Here is a 7,726-nt window from a genome sequence, read left to right on the forward strand (position 1 = left end):
TCTTACTACGAGCCTGATTTCCTTAAATAAAACATATAAAGTAAATATCTACCATAAAACTATTAGGGAATATCTAAATGCCATTAGATTTGTTGGGGCCATTTAGTCAAGAAAATATAAAAACCGTGAAGTTAAGCTAGCTGTCTTAAAATTATACTTAAAAAAAAAAGACTACACTAGAAATTGTTTCACAAATTTCATCAACTTCAAATGCTTTTGCAGTTTACAGTGATGTGTCACATATTAGTTCCTTGCAGCCTTTTTCATTTTGACCTTCATTTGTATTGGGTAACAGGGTTTTCAGGGGTGTGGATCATGGTTATATAATTCACAGTGGGAAAATATCCATCAATAAGATAAATTCATACAACAAATCCTAGTGAACACAATTGTCTTGATTTGAACATGAGCAAAATTCTCCCCAATACAACCATGATGCCCAGCTTCCAGAGGCACGTAGGCAAACTTCTTTCCTGATGCTGGATTGTACTGTAAGGAGCAATCAAGATTAAAGTCCAGATGTTCTACCCAGGAATGTTTCAGTCTTTGCTTGACAGACGGAGTAACACGCCTGATGTCCTGGGGAAATGGCATACCCTGCCACAGTTTGAGGAGTTTTGGCCATTCTCATCATGGTCATTATAGGATGTCAAAGTCTTAATGTTTCCTTTATACAGAGTCCAAGGAAATTTAGATCCCTCAGCTCATCATAAATTAAAGGAGGCAGATCGTTACAGACTGTTTTCTGTTCTAAATAAGTGTTGTTGTTGTTTTTTTTTCCTTGAAGCGCTTGTCTCTGACCAAAAAGAAGCACATCCAGGCATTAGTGGTTGAGGCTGTATGTTGCCCTGCCAGGAACAGTTCAGTCAGCAAGCCTGCTACCTCATCATTTGTCAAAGGACACCCATCTTTGTAAGTAGAATCTAGTAAAGTTTCGAGAGTGTCATCAATTTCTTTTACTGACTATCTGCATTTCCAGATTGCTTTACAGAAAATATTCTTGATCTTTCAATGACCTTTGTCCCCGTATCTGAAATAAGACAAAGGGAGCCAACCTGGCACCAGCCAAGCCACGTGGGTAACACCTGCATCCAAATCTGCATATAGTGGTGCCACTCTCTCACTGAGTTGACTTCTGCTTTCCTTTCCATTTAACAATGTCTGGCTGTTAAAATGATGAGCTCGGAGCTTCAAACGATTTTTTTTTCTCCACTTTATCCCTAACTTGGAAAGGATTCTTTTGTTTCCTTTTCAGTTATGTAAATGTGTTGTCTAATGTGGGCCATGTTAAGGCCACTTTTTTAAAACATTTTCTTCTGCTCCAAAAAATAAATAAATAAATAAAAATAAAGAAAGAAAGGGGGGGAAAAAAAAACTGGATTAGGCCCATCCTATGCAGTTCCCTTCTCAAATACAGGTGTTGTCAGATGACTGTAGACATCGTTGGCATTCAGGTCTTCATATTTACCAGTAAGAAATAGTGCAGCAGCAGCAGCGCCCAGAAGGTAAGTAAATGTCTTGCCCTCCAGGGTAAAACTACAGGTCCATACTTCTCATGCATTTCCTAGAGATTCATTTGGACTTTTCCCAAATTCTATGGCATATCCAAGGAATGGAACTGAAGAGAAAATGTATGGTGGACACTTCTTCATGGCTGGCAGGGGAGCCAGGAGGCTGAAGGTGAGGCAGAGCAGTCGACTAGGCCATGTGTCAAGATGCTGGCGATTGCTGCTGGTCACCCACCCCACAGACTGCCCTAGCACCGGCTGCCTGCAGGAAACCCAGCACTACCATCATGACCCTGCAGCAGGTAATAACGGTTTATGTGAGGACGCTAGAGCCTGAGGTGCCCCCATCCTCCCAATTAATGCAGCCAGAGAAAATAGCAGATGAGGGTCTAGAGACAGCCTGGACCCCTGGGTCTCCTGATCTTTGATTTTAAAAAAAAAAAAAAAAAGACTTTTAAAAGTTACACTTCCATATTCAGAGAAGAAAATTCCTAAGGCTAATTTGGTGAGATTCCTGTAGTTTTGATGGATCTTTTGGGGAGCATTTTTTTCTTATTTCTGTACCTTAAAAAAGTTAAGCTCTATGGCTCTGTGGTGTCTGAGAGGAAGGGATAAATAGAAGACGAGCTCTCTCTAGATCCTCAGTGGGTTTCAATGTTAGAAAGAACCCTAAGTCGCTCTGGTTCTTTACCCTATTCAGGAGTCTTCATAGATCCCTGGCTAAGTTTATCCAGACTATTTAAGTACTGTGCTCTTCTCCTTCTCCTTCTGCCTCTCTTCTTCCTCTTCTCCCTCCCCTCCCCCTCCTCCTCCTTTTAGAACTGCATATAGGTTTGTCTGTATCTTAACAGGAAATGAATATGATCATATACAATAAAGTTTGTTAACTTAATCATATGTACCTGACTCATGGCTGAATCTTTAGATTTTTGGCAGCATTAAAAATCTTAGTGTGGGGGCGCCTGGGTGGCTCAGTGGGTTAAAGCCTCTGCCTTTGGCTCAGGTCATGATCCCAGGGTCCTGGGATCGAGCCCTATATCAGACTCTCTGCTCAGCAGAGAGCCTGCTTCCTCCTCTCTCTCTCTGCCTGCCTCTCTGCCTACTTATGATCTCTCTCTCTGTCAACTAAATAAATAAAATATTAAAAAAAAATCTTAGTGTGGTAGGCAGGATAATGGCTTTCCAGAGATGTCAATGTCTTAGTCCCAGGAATTTGAATATGTTATGCTACATTGCAAGGGTGACTTGAAGTAGCAAAGGGAATTAAGCGTGCTAACCAGCTGATTTTAAAATAGAGTATTTTGGATTATCTGGATGGGCCTAATGCGATCAGAAATGCTCTTAACATTGGAAGAGAGAGGCAGAGGAAGAGGTCACAGTGCTTTGGTGGGAAAAGGACTCCAGTCTCCCTTGCCGGCTTTGAGTAACAGGAAGGGGACCCTGAGCCAGGGAATGCAGGCAGCCTCCAGAAGCCAGACATGGCTAGGGGACGGATTCTCCCCTGGAGCCTCTGGAAAGGAAGGTTACCCCCCGCCAATGCCTCAATCTTTGCGCAGGGAGATCTGCATCAGACTCCTAACCTACAGAACTGCAAGATAATAAATTTGCATTGCTTTAAGCCACTAAATTTGTGATTTGTTATTCTCTCTGAAACCTCACTTTCGCCTGTTTCATGTGATCACAGGATCAAATGTGTTCACATAGAAGAGTTCTTATTGCCAAACAAAATGTAAATGCTCCCAGAGTTGACTGTGAAGTAGTAATTAGCTAACTTATGAGTTAAGTGTGGACATTTATAGCAATACAACACCTCAAAAAAAAAAAAATTAGAGGGTTGCCTGGATGGCTCAGCTGGTTAAGCATCTGCCTTTGGCTCAGGTCATGATCTGGGAATCCTGGGATTGAGTCCTGCATCCGGCTCTCTGCTCAGCGGAGAGCCTGCTTCTCCCTCTGCCTCTGCCTGCTGTTCCCCCTGCTTGTGCTCTCTTCTCTCAAATAAATAAAATCTAAAAAAAAAATAAAAAGGAAAGAAAAAGGAAAAGTAGAGTTGGAAATCAGGAAGTCCTCCACAACAGTAGCACATTTTCTGCAAGTGTTTACGTTCATGAAACTTAAAACTGACTCATGGAACACTCTACTCTTTGGAATGCTGTACAAGGCCGCAACGAAAAAAAAAGAAGAAAAACCAAAAAAAGTTAAATTGTTGATACTGGCAGTCACCATGGCTGTTATATTTGGTTTCCAGAGTTTTTTATTCAGTACTGCCAAGAGCTTTTTGTAGACGAAGGACTGTCATTAATGAAATCTCAAAATGAACTCAATCTAAACATTGGAGAAGAAAGATTTCCTTACTTAAGAATTTCCCTGGGCTGGTATGTGTGAGAATCACACTTGAGTGAATACGGACAGTGTGCAGAGAGAAGAAATGCTCTGGGACTGCTTTTCATATTTGAGAATATGAAAAGTCCTGAGAATATAATTGTGGCCTCCCACGAGTCCATGGGATCTACCAGTTGGAGGGCAGACCTCTTTTTGTGCAAAACCTATGAGCTAAGCACAGATATAAAAGACAGTAAAAATAGCCACAGACTCTAAATAGCTCATGCAACTGTACAGAGAAAAATAGTTTTACATAATTGATGCCAGAAATGACAAACTATGGTGGAATCAAAATTATAAATATTCTGGTACACACACATAATGCTGTTTTAAAAAGTGAGATTTACATGTTACCCATGTAATAAATTTGTGAGTTGGTATATTGTGTATTATACAAAGTTAGTATAAAGGGTTCGTTGTTTACTTGATTCTAATCTTTGATATCCAGTTTTTCTCCAGCTCTGAGAGAAGAAAGCGTTTTAGAAACACAAGGCAAGTAGGGCTCACGTAGTCTGTAGGGTTCTGACCATTAAGGGTGTGTTGCAACCGCCCTTAGAGGGCCATGAGGTACTGGATGAGCTCATTGAATTATCTTACTTGGCTCATGGAATCTCCATGTTTAAAAGGAAATGTTTTATTTAATGCCTCTAGACAATCACTAAAAAATAGTGTTATTGAAGCTTTATTGTCCTGGAAACTCTTTTTGTTGGATAAAAGAAAAGTTTAAAGAAAATATATATTTTTTTCCTCTAGAATTTCAGTCTAGTATGCCGCCCAGGCCTCTGAACCCAGCTTTGAACTTGAGTCTAAAGAAAATGTTTGATCTTCCTTGTCTTTCAACTTGACAAAATGTCTGTCTTCTTTGAAATCCCCATTTTGTTTTATGTGTGCTTGTCAATGTGTTTTAGAAATGAAAAGCTCTTGGGGGTAAGGTACGAGTCTTTTTGTTTAACCTTTGAACGTCCTCCTAAGTGCCACTCTACTAGGTCGACATTCCAAAAATATTGCTCATTAAAATGCTCATTCTCCCTGTAGTGGTTTGGAAGTGATGGTAGTGGGTGTTGGATTTAGCTTCTTTACTTAGAGGCTTTTAAATACAAAAACATTTCATTTCTTCAACAAATATTTTTGAGGCCCTTCTGCATGGCAATAACTAAAGTGCTTTGAAGGATGAACTCACATGGGCTATAATATGATCAAGTTGTGTGGTTGATACATAAGAAACTTAAAAAATGATTCGTGGGTTAGAAAAAATATATATTCTCTTACCGGGACAAGAAAACCTAACTTGTTGCCAAATGATATTACTCAGTGAAATGACCAAGCCACCAGATTCTAGCCCTATAATAGCTACCCTTCTCTGAATGAAATAAAGATGCAGAGAAAAATGCAAAGTTATATCTTATTAAGCAGGTGGGGATTTTGCTTTAATTCTGTGCAGAACCCTAGTGACCTAGACTGAACCCTGTGAGAAATTCTTTCCTACGCACTACTGGCCTGAAATGCCCATTCAGTGTCTCTCTTCCATAAAGTAGGGTGTGTGGACAGGCAGGGCGGGTGAAGAAAAGATGAAATAGGAACCAAATGGTCATAATAGAGAAAAATATAGGGAAGAAATATCTTTTATTAAAATGTGTCCCATGAGTCTACATAGAGTAACAAGGGTAGCCCAGGCCTTGTTCTAAATGATCTTCTCCAACTCAAGGATTAACTTTTATTAGGAGGCCTCTGATGTTGCCTTCATATTTTGGAAATAAATTAGAAGTATGACTGTTTTCATTTTAGATCAAAAAACTTGTTCATCGGCTTTCTGCCTTGGCAGGAAACCTATTTCAGCTGAAGACTCACCATTAGAGGGAATATATTAGCTGCTAAGATAGCCATTAATAAGTAAGGATATAATCATGTGTAGTTCAAGTAAATGCACTTGCATAAGACTTTGGACTACCTCTTGAATAATAAGGCATTCACTGACAAAATCAGAGACTTTTTTTTTCCTCCCTGGCATTTGTCATTTACTCAATTTTCATTTTAAAAAAGGCACTTATTTCGGCTGGCCTTCAGAGAATTTCTGACTCCCCAGCTTGCCGATGTCTTTTAATGCCAGAGTGCAACACTGCCTGTGACCTTCATCTATATTTCAACCATAGGCTAAGTCTAGAAATAGACATCAGAGCATACTGCTATGTTAGCAAACTCCATCACAGAGACACCATTTTTTTTTTAAGATTTTATTTATTTATTTGACAGAGATCACAAGTAGGAGAGATGCAGGCAGAGAGAGAGAGAGGAAGAAGCAGGCTCCCTGCTGAAGCAGAGATCCCGATGCGGGACTCGATCCTAGGACCCTGGGATCATGACCTGAGCTGAAAGCAGAGGCTTTAACCCACTGAGCCACCCAGGCGTCCCTGGAGACACCATTTTTAAGGATAACTGAAAAGTTTTGTTCTTAACGCTATGGGAAAATAAAGAAAACCAGCATGACTGCGGCAGACAGTGAGAAAGACGCATTACCCATGAGAAGAGGAATTGGATCCCCCAGGGCTCTCTGGTCCAATACTGGGGGGATCCTGGGGGAACCTTAAAGTCTAAGGCAGAAATGATTGGTGGAGTGGCAACCACACATGCAGCTTTTCACAGTGGGAGTAGATACTCCAAAGTATCTAAGAGAATATTAGAGTATGTGATGTCACCCCCTTCATCCTTTCTTTACTGCCAGTCTGGCTTTTACCCTTCCATTGTGCCCATTTCTCAGAGACTACCTTGAATGAGTAGTGATCACCAGTGACCACCAACACTGCCCCCAATGCTGTCAGCTCCTTTGTATTCTTAGCCTATCTTCAGTATTTTACACTGATGGCTCCTGGTCATTTTCCTCAAATGTTTATCCTTTGGTTTCCATCATATCCCACTCTTCCAGTTTTCCTCTTGCCTCCCTGACCATCCCTTCTCCTTTCCCCCTTCCCGACCATTGCTTCCCAGTGAGAAGATCAAAAGAAAAAGTATTTAAAATTTGTTTTGGCCACTGAAAAATACACACTTTGAGGGATATAGATAAACTAGCTAAATATAAGCTTACTTGTTCATTTGATTGTCCATAGTAACATTCACACATTCATAGAATAATATGCAATGGAGAGATATTAATTTTTCCATTCTCACATTTCATGAAATAACTCTATGCAAAATCTTATATGTGTCCTTCAGTGTCAGTCTCTGTATTCAGTAGAGCCATTTCCCAGTCCTTAAATATAGTTTCCCTGAATACATCCATTTAAGATGAAGCCTTTTGGAATTTTGAATGATAATGTCACCGGAAGTGTTATTATCCTGTTAGGGACATTGGTACAAAATTATTTGCACAGCATCAGGACAGCAGTTTTTTCATTTGTCTTGTAGATGCCTATTTATGATCTCTGCAATATAATCACTCTCTTTCTTTAAATAATTGCAATAGGTTTGCTTATAAGGATATCTAATACTTATAATTGTGAGGTCCTGCCTTCTGGAATAATTAAATAGGTATTTTATTTCTAAGGCCTGTGTTTTATGAAAGGTGGCTTCCATCAGCATATACAGCTAGCATTAATTGAAGCCCTTTGTGTCTGGACAAAAGATCAATTTTCCTAAATATTACTTTGGTTTTCAAATAGAGTTATCTGCTAACCTGAGTTTTTGGTTTCCTTAAGATTTGTTTGTTGTCACTTTGCACAGAAATTGTGTTGATTTATGGCTTAAAAATACAATTAATTTAATATGTTGTGTTACATTATAATGCCTTTTGTCCCTTAAAGTTCGGCTTTTAAATCTCTTCATTCTATTTATAAATATAACAAATG

At 39.6% G+C, this 7,726-nt stretch overlaps 1 pseudogene; it reads right to left on the bottom strand.

Annotated features, from left to right (window-relative positions):
* Nucleotides 1–263: 263 nt before the first annotated feature.
* LOC116584754 lies at nucleotides 264–1,794 on the bottom strand (annotated as a pseudogene).
* Nucleotides 1,795–7,726: the final 5,932 nt, after the last annotated feature.

The sequence above is a fragment of the Mustela erminea genome, chromosome 2 (genome assembly GCF_009829155.1).
Source record: "Mustela erminea isolate mMusErm1 chromosome 2, mMusErm1.Pri, whole genome shotgun sequence".
Classification (NCBI taxonomy): domain Eukaryota; kingdom Metazoa; phylum Chordata; class Mammalia; order Carnivora; family Mustelidae; genus Mustela; species Mustela erminea.